This window comes from Staurois parvus, unplaced genomic scaffold, assembly GCF_062004578.1.
Source record: "Staurois parvus isolate SC_StPar_1 unplaced genomic scaffold, SC_StPar_1.0 ptg000013l, whole genome shotgun sequence".
NCBI lineage: Eukaryota > Metazoa > Chordata > Amphibia > Anura > Ranidae > Staurois > Staurois parvus.
In genome coordinates this window covers 11,363,053-11,384,258 of record NW_028317809.1, presented here as the reverse complement: position 1 = coordinate 11,384,258, position 21,206 = coordinate 11,363,053, and the positions used below count along the sequence as shown (strand labels likewise).

At 43.8% G+C, this 21,206-nt stretch overlaps 1 protein-coding gene across 3 annotated transcripts in view; it reads right to left on the bottom strand.

The window, feature by feature from the left end:
• LOC149473603 (ceramide synthase 2-like) overlaps positions 1-19,369 on the bottom strand; it is a 174,750-nt gene extending 155,381 nt beyond the window's left edge. For all 3 annotated transcript variants that reach the window (XM_089675632.1, XM_089675641.1, XM_089675650.1), the window contains exon 1: positions 19,213-19,369. The gene's annotated coding sequence lies outside the window, so the exon portion shown is untranslated. The remainder of the gene's footprint in view (positions 1-19,212) is intronic.
• Positions 19,370-21,206: the final 1,837 nt, after the last annotated feature.

Here is a 21,206-nt window from a genome sequence, read left to right as displayed (position 1 = left end):
AATATCCATAAACAACACATTAAAAGCCCTTACAGGCTACCACTTTAGATTCACACAGGCATTCTAGAGATAGAATTACAGCCCTCGATCTGATGTTCCTGGCGCTACCTCACATGCATGGTGCAACGCCGACACGGGGCTAACTCTTGCGTACTCCACAGTGGCTAAATGGTTAGCACTTCCGCCTGGCAGTATTAGGGTCATTGGTTTGAATCCCAGCCACGGCTCCTCCTGCCTGGAGTTTGCATGTTCTCCCTGTGCCTGCGTGGGTTTCCTCTGGGTACTCCCATTTCCTCTCACACTCCAAAGACATGCTGGTAGGTTAATTGGATCCTGTCTAAAATGGCCCTTGTATATGAATGTGAGTTAGGGACCTTAGATTGTACACCCCTTGAGGGTTAGGGACTGATGTGAATGTACAATATATATGTAAAGCGCTGCATAAATTGATAGCGCTATATAAGTACCTGAAATAAATAATAAATAAATACTCCATGGGGGGGGGATTTGAGGGTGCCTTCATTTTATTTTTATTTTTTTTTTTTTTTTACACTGTTCCTTTAATTGTTTTTCTTTATTTTAATCACTTTTATTGTTATCACAGGGAATGTAAATATCCCCTGTCATAGCAACAGGCAGTGACAGGTATTTGTTTCTGAGAAATCTGGGGTCTGTTAGATTCTAGATATCTCCTCTGCAAATAAATCATCTGATCACACCAATGCAGTCTGCACTTCAATACATTGAGTGGAGCCTAGAGGAGACATGCAGGGCCTTTTAGAAAGGGTTAAAGTGTTGTAAACCTTTGTCATTAAAATGAACAAAGCATGTCCCTCTATAGTGTGTACATGCCCTAACCTAAAGCATCTAGTGATTTCTGTCAGCTGTGTTATTCCTCTGCTATTTGCATTAATCACTTCTGACAGTCTATGCCAGCACCAAACAATCTGGGGAGATGCCTCCTCTTCACCAAGCAGCACACAGCAGGTGGCTGACAGCCATGTTTCCCTATTAGACTGTGAAGAGGGAATGTGTCCACTCAGGTCTCAGATTACACTCAACTCCATGCTGTACAGTATGTGACATCAGATCCCCACCCCCTGCTTCCCAAAGCTCAGAAATGCTCTGCAAAATGTGTTCTTTAGGGGAATGTGAAAGAGAGAACTGCAGATAAACAGATACACCCTATGTTGGAGGATTTATTCCATATCTGTGTGTCACCAAAGGCTAGCCACTTTACTGGTTTGACAACCCCTTTATGGATTAATTACTCCACAGTAGCTGCAGCTACAATGGTCACTTGTTTTGAAGGTTTTTTTACGCCTCTTTTTAGATCATGTAAACTCTGAACGTTTATAGTCTGGCCACGGTTCTGCTTTAATGATTTAGGTTTCTGAATCAAAGTCAAAAAGAAGTTGGGATTCACTGAGACTGGAGTTCCGTAAAATAAGTGAATGTACTTATTGTGGGTGGTGTATGGATCTAAATAATTGTCCTTATTCCAAAGATTAAACAATCCACACACCACCATCATCAGGATGAGCAACTTCAAACAGACGTTTTTGTTCTCAAGGTCATGTGAACAATGGATACAAATCTCACATGCATAAGAATAAGCCATTCAAAGCACAATGCCAAAACTCAGTAGTCTGTATGATCTTGGATCTTTCAATTATATGATGGGAACTCACACCCTCCTTTGTTAGCCAAAAAGCCATCGCATTGCAGTAAGTGATACAACAGCAATGTATAAAGCATTCATTCTAGGCTGTCTGCATCAAATCTTTATCTTCACTTGCAGTGCTATCATACAGTCAGTATTTCTTATTAGTCATTTTGTTCACATTATCACATTTTACTGTTGGGATTGTACAAAGGAAACATGTTGCAATGCTGTGTGAGGCTTATATGTTTCTTTATGATGCAATATATTTATATATAGTATGTCTCTAATACTGGTTTCCCTTTCCAGTCTGCTGTTTTAGATTTGGGTTCACACCCAAAATACATTTTCAGATCTCTCTGAACAGCAAACGGAGGTCTACCGCAAAAGTAATACCAGTTTTTCAGCCAAGCTACTATTTACACTGGCCTCCCCATATTACTACAGAGCAGGGGTCTCCAAACTGCAAGATGCGGCCTTTTGTTTGCCTCTATCCAGTCCTTGGGACACTATTCCTCCAACTGACACCAATGATGAGGCACCATTCCTCCCAATGACACCACTGGTGGGGTGTCATGTTTCACATGACTGTCATATGCCTTTTAAGTGTTTCTATATTTTGTTTCTGCTCCTCTCTTTCCTTTGGTTTAGTTAATGCTGTAAAGATAGCCCTCCCTGTTTCCCAGGAATGCATTGCAGCTCTAGCCTCATGTCATAAAGTAGATAACATTATGATCTTTTGACCTATCAAATGTTCATTGTTGTAAGATTCTCTTAGTTTATGGAATAAACTTCACAAGATCTTCAAAATGTCTTATCGATTGAGTCACTGACTGTGGTATCCAACTGAGGTTGAAGTTATCGCTATCTCATCACAACTGTAAGTTACAGAGATCACACTATCAATGCTTAGATTGGAGACAGAACATGGGGCACTATTCATTCCACTGACACCAATGATGAGGCACCATTCCTCCCAATGACACCACTGATGGGGCACTATTCCTCCCACTGACACCAATGATGAGGCACCATTCCTTCCAATGACACCACTGATGGCGCATTATTCCTCCCACTGACACCAATGATGAGGCACCATTCCTCCCAATGACACCACTGATGGGGAACTATTCCTCCCACTGACACCGTCAATGAGGCAGTATTCCTCCCATTGATACCAACCATGGGGCACTATTCCTCCTACTAAAACCAACAATGGGGCACTATTTCTCTGGTTGAAATCGATGATGGGGCATTGTTTACTCCCAATCATGCCAGGTCATTTTCTACTCATGCTGGCCACAGTCTGGCCTGCCAGAGGCCAAAAGGATAGTAAACCAGCCCTTTGTTTACAAAGTTTACCACTTGCCCTCCTGAGGATTTACCCCCCTTCCTGATTAGACCATTTTTTACGATACAGCACTGAGTTACTTTAACTGAGAATTGCGTGGTCATGCAACACTGTACATACATAAAAACGTATGTCTTTTTTTTTCCACAAATAGAGCTTTCTTTTGGTGCTATTTGAACATCTCTGCGTTTAAATTTTTTGCGAAAAAAAGACCGACAATTTTGAAAAAATAACAATATTTGTGACTTTTTGCTATAAAACATATCCAATAAAAAAATGTTAAAAATCAAATTTCGGCATAAATTTGGGCCAAAATGTATTCTGCTACATGTCTTTGCTAAAAAAAAAATCCCAATACATGTAAATTAATTGGTTTATGTAAACGTTATAGCGTCTACAAATGGCGGTGTATATATACTGGAATTTTATTTTATACTAGTAATGGCGGCAATCAGCGACTTATAGTGGGACCGCGGCGGGCATTCTGACACTGGGTGGGAACTAACTGCCACTGACATCCCCAGTGACACTAATACAGTGATCAGTGCTAATAAAAAGCACTGACACTGCACTTGTGACACTGGGCAGGAAGGGGTTAACATATGGGGCAATCAAAGGGTTAACTGTGTGCTGTGTGTGTTTTACTGTGTGCTGTGTTTTACTTTGGAGACATGCTGCTTAGTACCTCTCTGCTGTGCAGAGAGATACAACACAGCATGTCCACGATGACAGGACAGAGACCTGTGTTGTTTACATCTGTGGAGGACCCAGTGATTGACATCCCTATCCGCCAATGGCAGCTACCCGGAAATGAAAATGTCTCATATATATATATATATATATATATATATACACACACGTGATTTTGTGCAGCCCTGCCGCCCTGTAGCAGTATTTCTGCTATAGGGTGGCAGGCAAGCGGTCAAAGAAGATTGTTTGTCATCCAGAGTGGATGACATATAAGGTGCATACTACCATTATAAAATAGGCTTCATCTGCAGGATAAAGGTTTTTTTCATTTTTATTCTTTAAGCCCCCAGCCTGCATGTGATTACTATATCATAGCTGACATTGTGATCACATGCTTCAGAACCACTCTGATTGGCTCCCTATCCTCAGTGGTGACTGCTGCCTGTGATAGCTGGCATTGAAAGTCAGAAGCTGCATGAAATGTTGCCTGCTGGCTTTTAAAGGGGAAAATCTTTATTAACCACTTCCCAACCACCCTATAGCAGAACTACTGCTACAGGGCAGCAGGGCTGTGCAAAATTACATATATATATATGTGATTTTGTATTTCCGCATGGGGGGGGGCGAGCATGCGCCACCATAGGGGGCTACAGCTGTCGTTCACCGGGTCCCAGCTGGAGATTCCCCGCCGGCACCCGCTGAGGAGCACTGACAGGGGAGAGGTCTGTATGTAAACAGTAGAGATCTCTCACCAGTCAGCACCAGCATGCTGCTTTGTATTGCTCTGCATAGGTAGCATGCTTATGCAGTAAAACACACACAGGCCACACAGTAAAACAGCACGCAGTTAACCTTTTTATTAGCACTGATCACTGTATTAGTGTCATTGAGGATGTCAGTGGCAGTTAGTCAGTTCCAACCCAGTGTCAGAATTCCCGCCACAGTCCCGCTATAAGTCGCTGATCGCCGCCATTACTAGTGTATGTATATATGTGTGTGTGTGTGTATATATATATATATATATATATAGATAGAAAACAGCAATTTTTAAATTAATGTTTGGTACACAAAGTGCAGCATTCATGGCCATCTGTTCTTGGCATCATCATGTTCACCATATACCCCTATCCCAATTTCAGAAATAAAAGTTAGGTACAAACTGGTTAGGCCTGTCCTACGTGATGCCAAATTATCCTGACACTTGCCAATGTTTACAAAAACGGTATAATCTGATGGTTGTTACTATTGATTCTTACAGGGAAACAATTTACTTTTTCCTGTTCCTGAATTGGGGTCTGTTCTCTCTTCTTAAAACCCTCCTGCTGCTTGCCAATTTCCATCAAACTTTCAGATGCAGATATGTAAAAAATTGGCCAGTGGCAGAACAGGTCCAAATGCAGAGGCCCTTAGATGATACAGTGGTGTTAAAATTGGCCGGACAGGTCCAAATGCAGAGGCCCTTAGAAGATATAGTGGTGATAAAATTGCCCAGAGGCAGGACAGGTCCAAATTCAGAGACCTTTAGATAATATAGTGGTGATAAAATTAACCAGTGGCAGGACAGGTCCAAATGCAGAGGCCCTTAGATGATATAGTGGTGATAAAATTAACCAGTGGCAGGACAGGTCCAAATGCAGAGGCCCTTAGATGATATAGTGGTGATAAAATTAACCAGTGGCAGGACAGGTCCAAATGCAGAGGCCCTTAGATGATATAGTGGTGATAAAATTAACCAGTGGCAGGACAGGTCCAAATACAGAGGCCCTTAGATGATACAGTGGTGATAAAATTGGCCAACAGCAGCAGTTTTGCATCAAGAAGAATGCCAGGGCTGTGAAAGACAAAAAAAATAGAGAAGGGGCCCCATGCGATTGTCACACCTATCACCCATTTGTTTTTAAATAAATTTTAATCTTAAAGAGGAGCTCCACCCAAAAGGGGAAGTTCCGCTTTAAGGACTGGTCCCCCGCTCCCCGTTAAGGATTGGCACCTTTGGGGAGTGGGGGGGTATTGAAATTGACAGGTACCCACTGTGAAATTGGCTGGGGGGGGGGGAATACTGTGGGATCGAGGGACAAGTAAGTGTGCATTTTTTATAAGTCAGCATCTACAGTTTTTGTAGCTGCTGACTTTTTTTTTTTTTATTTTCATTGGAACTCCGCTTTAATGGCGGGATATGATGATTACACTGATGGTCACAGGAGTTGGGTGGCACTGCTGGGCACAGGTGGGTGGCACTTCTGGGCACTGATCATCTATGCCCTGATGATCGGTGCCGATCCGTCCCGACAATTGCCGGTTATCGACAGTACTTTCCTCGCACTGTGACAGCGTGAGGAAAGTGCAGCCGATAACTGGCAACTGCATTTACCGGTGATCTGCTGTGTCATTGGACACAGCTGATCACGTGGGTAAAGGCCGCTGTGATTGGCCTTTTACCACATCACGTTATCAGCTGTGTTCGTAGGATATAGCGATCATGGAGATCGCCAGGTGCGCGCCCCGGGGGCATGCAGGACGGCACGTTCTGGGAAGACGTCATATGACGCCCTCCCAGGACTGGACAGTCTCACTGTAGTAATCATTCGGCTATAGCGCGGTTGCCAAGTGGTTAAGTACAAGTCTCTCTGTGGCTGCTTTGCTGGTTCTGTTTTGTGTTACAGATGAAAAGCTGCCTGAGGAAGATTTACCTCAGCTGCTAAGCACTGGATTGGTGACAAATCTTAGGGCGGGAAACATCCAGCCAATGAGTATAACCATTCACTTGTATATCCTTTCCTGTCACTTGGCGGTTACGCATTTACCTCAGGTCTGTCAGTTGGACTCACCTCTGGATTCTCCTCAGCCTTCTTTTTGGATCTTTTGACCTGCTCCCTCACCCACCCTCTCCTTTGTTATTTTCCCTCGCCGCGCTCCACCTTTTTGTGGGGTAATGTCACCCACTTTGTGGGTAGATGGTGGTTGGTATGCAGTTATTTGGTTGGTGTAAGATATTGCTGCTTGAGTTTTGGTGGCTAAGCATGTTGGTCTGTTGGTTAACAATGGTTCTCTTTTGTATCGAAGGTCCATCTTTATGGGGCAATGTCACCCACTTTGTGGGTAGACAGTGGTTGGTACGCTGTTATTTGGTTGGAGTAACATATTGCTGCTTGAGTTTTGGTGGCTAAGCATGTTGGTCTGTTATTGGTTAACAATGGTTCTCGTTTGTATCGAAGGTCGATCTTTATGGAGCAATGTCACCCACTTTGTGGGTAGACAGTGGTTGGTACGCTGTTATTTGGTTGGAGTAACATATTGCTGCTTGAGTTTTGGTGGCTAAGCATGTTGGTCTGTTATTGGTTAACAATGGTTCTCTTTTGTATCGAAGGTCCATCTTTATGGGGCAATGTCACCCACTTTGTTGGTGGTTGGTAAACTGTTGTTTGGTGTAAGATATTGCTGCTTGAGTGCTAGTAATTAAACACGTTGGTCTGTTAATGGGTAACAACGGTTCTGTTTGGTACTAAAGGACAAAGGTTGTTTCATAATTAAAATTGATTTAAACCCAATAAAGGGGCCTCAGACTAAATCTTTCCACAATCCCTGTTGTGTGTTACTTCATTATTTAGGTACTATATTTTCTTATGGTATGATGAGTGTTAATGGGGTGTACAATCACAGAACATGGTCAGTGAGCTGCTGGCCAATTTCTACCCCCCCCCCCCCCAGACCAAAGCAGGCCTACTTGATTATGAAAACATGTGCTACTGCTAAAAGTACCAAAAAAACACCCCCCAACCAAAACTGAGATGATTCAAATATAGAAGATTTGGGTGCTGCTTCTCTACAAGCCAAGCTGATTGATAAATTAAAAAATGATCAATTTCATAGCCAAAAATGCATTTTTATCACCCTCCTTAAAGTGCAATTATTTTAGTAAATATAAACTGCTAAATACCTTTTCTCATCAGCAGTATATAGCAGTCTTGTGACTTCTATCAGTGTCCAGCAGAGCACTGGTTAAAGCTTGTAGGTGGAGTTTTCATTTTGCTCTAAGACAGTGGTCTCCAAACCGTGGTTCAAGGGCCAGATGTAGCCCTTTGCTTGCCTTTATCTAGCCCTTGGGACATCCTTCCTCCCACTGATACAAGACACTGTTCCTCCCACTGACACCAAAATGGGACACTATTCTTCCTCCTAATATCAAAGATTGGGCACTGTTTACTCCAACTGACTATAGAACAATTTCTAATCTTGCTGGCTACAGTCTGGCCCCCCTAAAGTGACCGTAAACTGGCCCTTTGTTTAGAAAGTTTGGAGACCCGTGCTCTAGGAGGATGCAGAACCCCTGACACTCTGTCTGGACAGTGCTGATTGGCCCTGTGATCACATGCACTCTCCCAAGAAAAAAATAAACCTCTCTAACAATACACACAAAACTGGGCATGTGCAGAGTGACTCTACAGATGTCATCAGGAGAAAAGAGGGGGACACTGGAAGAAGGGGAGGATCAGAGAAGTCAGGATCAAACAGCATTTTTACACAGTGTAGAGGATTAACACCTTAGGTTAGACAGTGAGTATAACAAGCATGCTTTACTGCATATACAGACTGATTTTACTGTTGTGGGTTTAGTAACACTTTAGGTTGCAAAGACACCTGGACAAGGGTGTACAAATGCAGCAGCAGCGATGCGTGCAGTTGTGGTGTGGACCTTAACCACTTCAAGTCCGGACGCTTTCACCCCCTTCCTGTCCAGGCCAATTTTCAGCTTTCAGTGCTATCACACATTGAATGACAATTGCGCGGTCATGCAACACTGTACCCATATGAATTTTTTAGCATTTTTTGAGACAGATAAAACTTTATTTTGGTGGTAGTTATTCACCACTGGGATTTTTAATTTTTTTTGGTATATAAATGAAAAAATCCAAAACTTTTGAAAAAAAGTGTTTTTGTGATAACATTTTGCAAATAAATAATAATCTTTCTTCATAAATCTTGGCCAAAATGTATTCATTTATATTTTTAGTAAAAAAAAAAAAATAACCAAAATTAGTTTATAACCAAAAATTATAATTTTTCTAAATTTTTTACACTTTTATTTAATTTATTTATATTATTATGTATTTTTTTTTTTTTTTTTAGCATACTGTCACCCTAGCAGTACAGTGTCACCATAGTGACACTATACTACTTGTGGGGGGTGATGAAGTTTTGTTTGTTTTTTTTATACAGATTGCTTTTACACCCATAAAAGCAATAATTTCTCCTTCTTTCTGGCTGCATTCTTGCAGCCATTAAGAAATACTATGAGAGCTGTGATTGGTCACAGCTTGTCACATGGCACAAGGCAGTCACCATGTGACCTCTGTGATCATTCACAGATTTCACTACTAGTAAGCAATGATGTCAGACGTGACATCTTGCTTACTACTATTCATGTGATCACTGATTGGCCAATCAGTGATCACATGATCAGGACCTCACACAGAGGTCCCATACAGAGATCGGTGTTCCTCTGGACACAGCGGGCACCGGATCGCGGTGCCGCGCACTCCCAGGGAGCGTGCACAGCCTGTAAATTCGGGTGCCATTTATGAACGGCAACCCGCCCCTGCGCTGCTCCCCTCCGGCCGTTTATGTACATGGGCCAGACAGGAAGTGTTTAAGGGACCAAACAGGCAGTGAGGAAGCAATGTACCTGCTAGCCACCTGTTAGACCTGCTCTGAAAAGTGACCCACCACAGATTGCTTTTCAGAGGACAACACTAGTGTAAACGAGTCCTACAGCTACCCAAATATGTCATGAGTTTTTATATTTTAACGTGACTACTCCCTAGAATGCAGTGCTTGGGCCTGAGTGGGCAATCACTGGGAGTGAACTCCTCAGGCCTGAGGAGTAGGAATAAGAGGTTAACCCTGGGCAGGGGCGGACTGACCATTTGGGAACTCAGGCACTGTCCGAGGGCCCGAGGTCAGTAGGGGGCCCCATGAGATGCCATTTTTCACATGCCATGAGGCAAGCTTAGGCAGCACAGGCGCCGAGAAAAGGCTGGAGCCCGCGGTATATCGGCGGATGTCAGCGGTGGCTCCCTGGCCTACTTGGCCTTGTATGGCAGTACCTATGAAGGATATTCTTTCTTCTCCTATTATCCATTGCACAGGTGGTGAGTGGACTGTTGCGGGACACTAGATATATGGTCCTATGTGACATATATGACCTATATATCCTTTATAGAGTGTAAGCTCTTTCAGTGACTTTCCATATATTGTCTGTTTCACTACAGGATGGGGACATCATGGTGCTTTGTATAGGAAACAAGATATACCACATGTATTTCAACAGGCAGAAGATCTATTGGGATGTGTCTTGTTTTTCTCACAGAAAGTGGTATGTAGTCCACATGTAGTGGTGAAGAAACCATTTCAAGCAGTGCACTGCTTTATGCATCTACCCTTCCATCCTGGTAAAAATGGGGCATATTTTTTCAAGAGCCCTAGGAAACAGCTGGTAATAATCACAGATGAATGGGCCCCAACCACTTGTGCCGGCATAGGAATGTACCGCATTATTTACATGACATTTATGTTTTGTTTCATATAGGCCTTGAGGCATGCCTTCTCTTTGACGCATACTGTGCTTGCCGTACTGCATACATGTGATATTAATATCTATGGTATAATTTTTTGAAACTCCCTGTTTGGGATATAACCACTCTGGTAGTAGCATAGTCTACATATTATAACACGTGTTATGGTATACCTATGGTATAATTTTTTGTATACACCTCCTTTGGGAAGTGTTCACCTATGCGCCAGTGCCACAGGGACTTTAGATTCTTGTAGTCATTGTCCTTTTTGCACAGGTATTTAGACCGGTACTGGTGTCTTTTTACATGGTTTTAGGTCTGTGTGTATTGTCTCATACTGAGGTGGTGGTAAACCAGGGCGATTGCCCATATGTCAAATTTGTATGTGTAATAAAGCATATTGGAAATTTTTCTGAGTATCACATTCTGTTCATAATGTAGCCGCTTTCTTTGTGAATTTCTTTTCACAACCTCTCTTTTTTTGTAGGCCCCATGAGATGCCCCTGGTACCTTTCATAGGCTTTTTTGGGTGTGGTTTGAGTGTGGGCGAGGACACAGGGGCCCCATGATCCCCTATTGCTCGGGGGCCCCATGAGTTGTCAGTCCGCCCCTGACCCTGGGTAAACTCTGACACAATCAAACATGGAGCTTACATGGGGTTGGACTTCTGGTGTCAATAAAGAAATGAAACAGCGGGGGGGAGAAGTGAGTATTAGTGGGTTGGAGAGGTGGGCTCTTAAGGGACTCCAAAATATTGCCTTTACACCCCGGTCACACCAAACCCGACTTTGAAACTGTGCAACTTATAGTGAAATTGCACGATTTCAAAATCGGATGAAATTTCAGGTTTGATTTGCAAGACACCTGACACAGATGTCGATGCAAATCACTCCAAAAGTATTGCATGCACTACTTTATAAATCGGTGTGGCTCCGACCAATTTGGAACCGCACCGATATGACCACTGTAATTGCGGACAATGTGGTGCGACTTGGCATGCGATTTGCAAGTTGCATGTGTCACGGAGCCCAAGATCGCCGCCACCACATGTGACGATCCCACGATCATGACGTCTATTATGTCACAATCACAGTGTCAGATCCCAGACCTTCTCACCAAAACTCTTGACCGAAGGGCTAGCCGACATAAAACCACAATGTGACGTGCGTAACAATGCCACACCCAGCTGCACCTTGCACAACGATTTTCCAGCTAATGGATACAGATCGATGTGCCAGCAGCCTGGATCGATTGTTACTGGGTCAGGTTAATTAGGCAATTAACCATTCACACTGCCACCACCTCCTTTTTATTCAGAGAGAGGAAACTCGACGTTCAGCTATACCACTAAAATGGTTGATATAATCGACTGCATAACCTGGTCATAATACAGGCCTGTTATCAGAGGGTTAAAACAAACAGTAGCGTCTCTTTAAAGGCAGGGATTCGTAAATTGCAATTAAGAGCAATAGAAACAGTTCAACACTTTCAGAAAGAGAGATTTATTACTAAAAGGGTCAAACAGGTGCAATAAAAATATTTACAGAGAAGATGTAACTGATATATATATATATATATATATATATATATATATATATATATATATATATACAGAGCACAGCAAAGAGATAACAGGGAGAAGTTAAAAGGTTAAGTTACTTGCCATTAAGCCTTGGATGTAAGCAGATCACGTTTCAGAGCGAAAGGCACAGGTCTCCCCAGGTGGTATGTTAAATAATGGGAGATGTCTTCAAACTTACTACTCTTAGGCTTGACAGCCTGCTTTAAAGTTTCCCAGCAGGGGGTGGTTCTGAAGTAAAAGACCAATCTCCTGTTTAGGGAGGGATCGTCAGGCGGAACCCTAAACTGGAGCCCACATCTTTCATAATTCATATTCTGGTCCATAACTTTCCATCTGCACAAGCGAGAGTCCACATGCGGGTATATTATTATGCAGACAAGTCTGAGGATTATTTAGATATGAATTATGAAAATATATATTGCACGGTTCACGAGTTCTATGTTTCGGCTTCCCTGATGGTCCGAGATAAGTGAGTGACCCATCAAACTGTTTGCTGCTGATTGGCCATCTGACGAGGTGTCCGGTTTTTATGTAAGTCTCTCATATTGCAAGATATTAGACATAGGAGAAAAATTGATTTGAGAAGTGTTCATCTAATTCTGTCACCTATGCTGAGCTAGGTTTATTAGCTCAGAGTCCGTTTCAACTCCTGGGAAGGCTCTGCTATCCCTTCATTAGGCGTGAAATTACACAGGTACTTTGGCCAGGGAGACTCCAGCTCTCTTGGGAAAGCTAGTCCTATCTCTTCCTAGGTGAGAAAGGATACAGCTTTCACAGACAGCTCGGCACCTACCTAGGGATGCCTTGGCTGGCCAGTGACCCATAAACAGTACACACACATTTCTGTCACTGTGCCTTTCAGGAAGGGAGGGGGAAGGAGAATGAGGGAATAACATGGCTACTCTTAACAAAATGGCAGACTGCGTCAGTCTCTGGGGCGCACGTTTTCGACAGCATGGCATACAAATCACATGTCAATTTGCATCCAGTGTGACTGGGGACTCAATAGGCATGAGACAGGGTCTCTTTAGTGAAAACAGAATTTATGAAAAACGAAATGTAAATTTGTTACTCTGAGGCCCCTTTTACACTAATACAGTTTTTATGCACCAATCAGCATGTAACATGACAGAAAATCAAACAATGACAGTAAATGTGTAAGTTCCAGATATTTTCAATGCATTCCAAAAATTTGATGTGACTAATTTTCAGTGCTGTCAATGATGTACTACCAACGGCACAGAATCTATAGATGTATTGTAATGTGGCTGCTAAGGCATCAGAAACCACAAACCAACAATCAAGAGAGTTCTATTACTACATAGGCAGACGGGACCAGTGTATCCAACTGGGTTGTCCTTTGAATACTACAAGCTATACATTTAATCCAGCATCTATATGGTTAACACAATGCAGTGAAAAACCTGAAAACCCTCACAATAAATTCTCCATACATTGTTGCATGATTACACTATTGATGTGCTGCCCTGCCAACCCATACAAAAGTAACCATTCTGTAACATAGACTTAAAGGGATGTAGCTATAAAAAATACATTTGCATAGCTGTTTGTTTCATTGAAGCAGCGTGTAAATTCCTTATGTGCGAATGGGACAAAACTGCATGTTCTTAGGCTATATTTTTCTCTGCAGATTGAATGTGCGACTGCCTGAATATACTGCATTAATGCCCAGAAAGCACTGACTATCATATGAAATAAGTATGCTCATCAGCTCTACCTAGTGGCCATAATGTGGTATTTTCCCATATTCACACATTTGATCTGCAGAAAAGAGAGCCTGGAGACAATTGATTTCTGACATGTATTTACAGTTTTGATGGACAAACAACTATGCTAATTTTTATAAGTTCAGCCCAAAGTCTATCCATAGACAAATTTTTTTTTTACTTTATTTCATTTTATCTTAACTTTATTTTTTGAGTAGGAGAGGGTGAAACCCTATCCCCCTTTTTTATGCCAGTTTCCTGCTGGTGAGATTTCTCTTCACTCCTTCGCCCTGAAGATACAAAAGGAAGCAAGAGGAAATCTTCCAAACTAAGTGAAATCCTCTTAATTGCCACCAAAATCAGCATCCCTATTGTAAATTGTTCCTGTTGATAGGGGAATCCCTCCCACAGCACTATTGTGTTCTGCTAGCAGGGAGCATGGGGAGCATTTTTTTACCTAGCAGAATACAATGATCACTGCTGACAGCTATAGCCTCCAGCAGTGATTGCATGAAAAAAATTGACAGGCTGGTTGTACTGAAGTTGATCGATTTTAGTACAACGAGCCTGCCCATAGATGGATTGAAGTTCAGCTGTTGCCTGCTAGCCCGGCCGAATTTTGATCCATTTATGGCTGGCTTAACTGATTTAAGCAAAATTTACAATTATTGGGTTTAAAGTGTTACTAAACCCAGGACCCTGCATTCACTATATCTGGTCTCCCACAGTACACAGAACATAGAAATGCAATTATTGTAGTAAATATAAACTGCTAAATACCTTTTCTCATCAGCAGTATATAGTAGTAGTCTTGTGACTTCTATCAGTGTCCAGCAGAGCACTGGGTAATCTTGTAGGAGGAGTTTTTATTCTGCTCTGACTGTCCTATGAGGGTGCATAACCCCTGATCCTCTGTCTGGACAGTGCTGATTAACCCTGTGCTGATCACATGTACCCTCCCAAATAAAAAAAATAAACCTCTCTAACACGAACACTAAACCGAGCATGTGCAGAGTGACTCTTAGAGCTCTGTCCTACAGCAGATGGATTGGGGACAGTAGAAGAAGGGGAGGATCAGAGAAGACAGGATCAAACAGCCTTTTTTACACAATGCGGAAGATTAACCCCTTAGGTTCCATAGTGAGTATAACAAGCATGCTTTACTGCATATACTGCACATAGACTGATTTTACTGTTGTGGGTTTAGTAACATTTAAGGGCTCGTTCTCATGGGGACAATAAATAAAAGATGTCTGAGCTGAGGTTTTACTGCCCCTTTAAAGCGGTAGTAAACTTTGAACTTAAAAAAAAAAAAACTCTCTGCAAGGTACAGGCATAATGTGCTAGTATGCAGTGGCACGCTGTCACCGCAGCAGATCTTCAGCTGGTTTTCCTTCTGGGTTCAGAGGCTGTAGTCGCTTGAATGGCTGGGCCGCAATGATGTCAACCCTGCCATTTCTTCAGTGCGCATGCGCTGATGCCACCGCCTGCCAAACAAGCAAATATCTCCTAAATGGTGCAGGTTTAGGAGATATTTAATGAATCTGCAGGTAAGTTCTCATTGAGACTCCATTCACACTGTGCGTTTTTCACACGTTTTTTTCAAGATTTTTTTTTTCAGGGTTCTTTGAGTGTTGTTTTGAGCAAATAATATGTGTTTTTTCAAGCGGTTTTTTTCAGGTGTCTGAGTGTTTTCTTGAGGAGATTGGCAAATATGTGTTTTTTCAGGCGTTTTTTTATTTTTGGTGGTTTTGCTGTAGCCAATAGAAATAGCTGCTGTTTGAGCTGAAAACGCCTGAAAAAAACACTTGAAAAAATGCTCATTCCCACTCTTTAGGCATTTTCCATTCAAGTTTATGGGGACAAAAAGCTCAGATCTGCTTGAAATGTAGCACAAGTACTTTTTTTGAGCGACAGGTGTTTTGCTGTAAGCAACAAATGCTCATATGATGCTCCTAGATATCAAACTCCTAGAACGCTTAGTATACAATCGCCTGAGCTCCCATCTCACCAACGACAACCTTCTTTACAGTCTGGCTTCCGCCCCCTACACTCCACCGAAACTGCCCTACTCAAACTCACCAATGACCTACTAACTGCCAAAACCAATGGCCACTATACTATACTCCTACTACTTGACCTCTCTGCGGCTTTTGCCATTGTTGACCATCCCCTCCTCCTCAAAAAACTACACTCTCTTGGCCTCCGAGACTCTGCTCTCTCCTGGTTCTCCTCCTACCTATCGCAGCGCTCCTTCAGTGTTACCTATAACGCTGCCTCCTCCTCTTCACTCCCTCTCTCTGTAGGGGTCCCTCAAGGTTCTGTCCTTGGACCCTTCCTCTTCTCCATCTACACCTCCTCCCTTGGTCACTTGATAAACTTCCATGGCTTCAACTACCATCTCTATGCCGACGACACACAAATCTATCTCTCTACCCCTCACCTCACCCCTTCAGTCTCCAATCGCATCACCAGCCTACTGAGTGACATATCAGACTGGATGTCACTCCACTTCCTCAAACTCAACCTTTCCAAAACTGAGCTCCTAGTATTCCCCTCTTCCCGTGCCACCTCCACTGACTTCTCCATCAAGATCAACAACATTATCATCAGTCCCACCCCTCACGCCAGGGTACTAGGTGTCATCCTAGACTCCAATCTGTCCTTTCACCCCCAAATCCAATCACTGACAAACTCATGTAGACTTCACCTCCGCAACATCTCCAAGATACGACCATTCCTAACCCCGGAAATCCCTAAGCAACTCATTCACTCCCTTATTATATCATGCCTTGACTACTGTAACTCCCTCCTCACTGGCCTACCTCACAGGCTATCCCCACTCCAGTCCATCATGAATGCTGCTGCCAGACTCATTCACCTTACTAACCACTCTGTATCTGCCACCCCTCTCTGCCAATCCCTCACTGGCTTCCCATTGCCCAACGGATAAAATTCAAAACATTAACAATAACGTATAAAGCCATTTATAACTCTGCCCCAAATTACATCACCGATCTTGTCTCTAAAGACCACCCAAACCATACTCTCCGCTCCTCGCAAGACCTCCTACTCTCTAGCTCCCTTGTCTATTCCTCCCATGCTTGTCTCCAGGATTTCTCACGGGCTTCACCCATCCTCTGGAACTCCCTACCCCAACCTATCAGGCTATCGCCTACTCTGCTCACTTTTAGGCGCACTCTGAAAACTCATCTCTTCAGGGAAGCCTACCCTGACCCCGGCTAACTACTGGAATCCCCCACTCCCCCAACCACTCCATCCCCCACAGCTAATTACCTCTTGTACCACTATCCCCTCCCTCCTAGATTGTAAGCTCCAAGGAGCAGGGCCCTCTAATCCCTTTTGTATTGAACTGTATTGTTACTGTACTGTCTCCCTCCATAATGTAAAGCGCTGAGCAAACTGTCGGCGCTATAGAAGTCCTGTATAATAATAATAATAATATATTAACAAGGTCCATAGAAATTAATTGGATTTTGCTTGTTGATTGTTTCTGAGTGTCAAGCATTGACCTGAAAAACGCCCAAGTGTGAATGGAGCCTTAAGCTTACCTGTAGGTAAAAATGAAAATGAGTTCACTACCACTTTAAGCTGCAAAGGCACTGGCACAGGGTTGTACACAAATCCGCAGCTCTGCTACTTTGCTTCATGGCTGAGGCACAAATTATACCCCCTATGGTGCCTGATGGGCACTACCGCAGCCAAACGCAACACATTCAAGCGAGTGGGGCTGCACTACAACCCCGTTCAATGCAGGTTCTTACAGCTGGTGCAGGCTTTTTAGGGTTCAAACAGGTGGTAAGGAGGCAACCAGTCTCATCCTAGCTACATGAACTGTTCTCCGAAAAGTGACCCACTGCAGATTACTTGTGAGAGGGGCAGCAAGGGCTATTGCCTGTGTGAACAAGCTATTAACCGCTTTCCTGCTGCACTATAGCAGAAATACTGCCGCAGGGCTGCGCAAAATTACGCATATATACGTGAGTTCGCATATTCGGGTAGGGGGCACGCGCGCACTGCGTGACCTACCCGTGCCGCCATTGGTGGCCTCAGCTGTCGATCACCTGGTCCTCTCCGGTGATTCCCTGCCGGCACCCGGCGAATGCCGAACATCACTGATGGGGGAGAGATCTGTATGTAAACAATACAGATCTCTCCACTGTCAGCTCCTCTAACTGCTTTGTATGGCTCTGCATAGCAGAGCCATACAAAGTAGTGTGCTTACAGTGTAAAGCACACACACTGCACACAGTAAAACAGCAATCTGATCGCCTCAGATGTTAACCCCTTCCTGCCCAGTGTCATTAGTACAGTGTCAGTGATTTTTATTAGCACTGATCACTGTATTAGTGTCACTGGGGATGTCAGTGACAGTCAATTCCTACCCAGTGTCAGAATGTCCGCCACAGTCCCGCTATAAGTCGCTGATCGCCGCCTTTAATAGTATAAAGAAAATTTTAAATAAAAATTCCAGTGTATATATCCCGCCATTTGTAGACGCTATAACGTTCACATAAACCAATTTATTTACACGTATTGGGATTTCTTTTTAGCAAAGACATGTAGGAAAATACATTTTGGCCTAAATTTATGGTGAAATGTATTTTTTACTGGACATGTTTAATAGCAAAAAGTCAAAAATATTGTTTTCTCAAAATTGTCGGCCTTTTTTTGTTTATAGCGCAAAAAAGAAAAAAAAGCACAGGCGATCAAATACCACCGAAAGAAAGCTCCATTTGTGGTAAAAAAAAGTACATAAACTGCATTTGGTTGTAGTGTTGCATGACTGCGCAATTGTCAGCTAAAGTAATGCATCGTCGTATCGCAAAAAATCGCCTGGTCAGGAAGGGGGGCAAGAAGTTAAAGGGCTTGACAGCAGATTAGTATTGAGCATTTCCGAACAGCCTCCTCATTACCATACACAGAGCTGGAAATGATCTTTACAACTGTTTGCTGATTATTTGTCTTCTACGGAGGAGATAGACCGCATGTGTATTCTGAATCTGCGCATCGTCTGAATCAGAAAGAAATGATGTTAGTTGCACATGAGTACAGCTAAAAGGAGTATATAAACCTCATCATCACTTTTAATGACAGGTCTGTCTAGAGTTGAGCGTTTATCAAAATCTATGAATTCCGAAATGATTTCCCTGACCTGCCTGTTGTCTGTTCTGTGTTTAGCAATTATTTGATTTTTATAACTACAGGACTTTTCCAGCACCGCGGAAGCTTTCTGCGACAATTACTAATCTGTTCAATTCTTACTTTGATTTATTAGGCTTTATGACTGCTTGCATTATACAATGCATTATGGCAATCAAAGATATGAATACCTGTATATATATAAAATATATAAAAGATATGATCACAAACTACAACTCATAGTCACGTAGGTAAAACTGACAATTCTCCAATTCCTATCCCAGCATAATAATACAGTCAAGATCACATCCCTGTGCTGTTGCTGCAGTACACCCAAAATCTTGTACAGCCCATCCCTCTCCTCACCGCCTCTTAGGTGTATCGTATCCAGCAAGCACGCAGCTTCCAACGCAGACTATTTCATGCGCCAGATAAGTTAATCATCTTAAAGGGGGGTCTCTCACCTTACTCAGAATAGGGCCCGCAGCTGTGAAGGAAGCAAGAAGGGAGGAGAGTGAGGATGAGAGGAGTGCCGAGAAAAGCACAGACAAATGTCAGGGAACATAAAACCCTCCGCACAGAACTGCAAGAAGGGAGATTTGGGGGGGGGGGGGGAGAGACCAGGGTAGGGGCCAGCAAGGTGGGGTTAAGGGGGAGGGGGTGGGCTCAATATACAATTGGGAAGGAGGAGAGCCAGGGAAGGGAGGGGCTGTGTGACAGGGACAAGTCAAGGAGAGAAGTGCTGCTGGAACCACACAGCATAACAATATTACACCAAACACTGGATCTCCTGTACATCTGAGCAGTGTGTTATACTGGGTCCCCTGTACGTCTGAGCAGTGTGTTATACTGGGTCCCCTGTACGTCTGAGCAGTGTTTTATACTGGGTCCCCTGTACGTCTGAGCAGTGTGTTATACTGGGTCCCCTGTACGTCTGAGCAGTGTGTTACACTGGGTCCCCTGTACGTCTGAGCAGTGTGTTACACTGGGTCCCCTGTACGTCTGAGCAGTGTGTTACACTGGGTCCCCTGTACGTCTGAGCAGTGTGTTATACTGGGTCCCCTGTACGTCTGAGCAGTGTTTTATACTGGGTCCCCTGTACGTCTGAGCAGTGTGTTACACTGGGTCCCCTGTACGTCTGAGCAGTGTTACACTGGGTCCCCTGTACGTCTGAGCAGTGTTACACTGGGTCCCCTGTACATCTGAGCAGTGTTACACTGGGTCCCCTGTACATCTGAGCAGTGTGTTACACTGGGTCCCCTGTACATCTGAGCAGTGTTTTACACTGGGTCCCCTGTACATCTGAGCAGTGTTTTATACTGGGTCCCCTGTACGTCTGAGCAGTGTGTTACACTGGGTCCCCTGTACATCTGAGCAGTGTTTTACACTGGGTCCCCTGTACGTCTGAGCAGTGTGTTACACTGGGTCCCCTGTACGTCTGAGCAGTGTTTTACACTGGGTCCCCTGTACGTCTGAGCAGTGTTACACTGGGTCCCCTGTACGTCTGAGCAGTGTGTTATACTGGGTCCCCTGTACGTCTGAGCAGTGTTTTATACTGGGTCCCCTGTACGTCTGAGCAGTGTTACACTGGGTCCCCTGTACGTCTGAGCAGTGTGTTACACTGGGTCCCCTGTACATCTGAGCAGTGTGTTACACTGGGTCCCCTGTACATCTGAGCAGTGTTTTACACTGGGTCCCCTGTACATCTGAGCAGTGTTTTATACTGGGTCCCCTGTACGTCTGAGCAGTGTGTTACACTGGGTCCCCTGTACGTCTGAGCAGTGTGTTACACTGGGTCCCCTGTACATCTGAGCAGTGTTTTACACTGGGTCCCCTGTACGTCTGAGCAGTGTGTTACACTGGGTCCCCTGTACATCTGAGCAGTGTTACACTGGGTCCCCTGTACATCTGAGCAGTGTTTTACACTGGGTCCCCTGTACGTCTGAGCAGTGTGTTACACTGGGTCCCCTGTACGTCTGAGCAGTGTTTTATACTGGGTCCCCTGTACGTCTGAGCAGTGTGTTACACTGGGTCCCCTGTACGTCTGAGCAGTGTTACACTGGGTCCCCTGTACATCTGAGCAGTGTTACACTGGGTCCCCTGTACATCTGAGCAGTGTGTTACACTGGGTCCCCTGTACATCTGAGCAGTGTTTTACACTGGGTCCCCTGTACATCTGAGCAGTGTGTTACACTAGGTCCCCTGTACGTCTGAGCAGTGTGTTACACTGGGTCCCCTGTACGTCTGAGCAGTGTTTTATACTGGGTCCCCTGTACGTCTGAGCAGTGTGTTATACTGGGTCCCCTGTACGTCTGAGCAGTGTTTTATACTGGGTCCCCTGTACGTCTGAGCAGTGTTTTATACTGGGTCCCCTGTACGTCTGAGCAGTGTGTTACACTGGGTCCCCTGTACGTCTGGGCAGTGTGTTATACTGGGTCCCCTGTACGTCTGAGCAGTG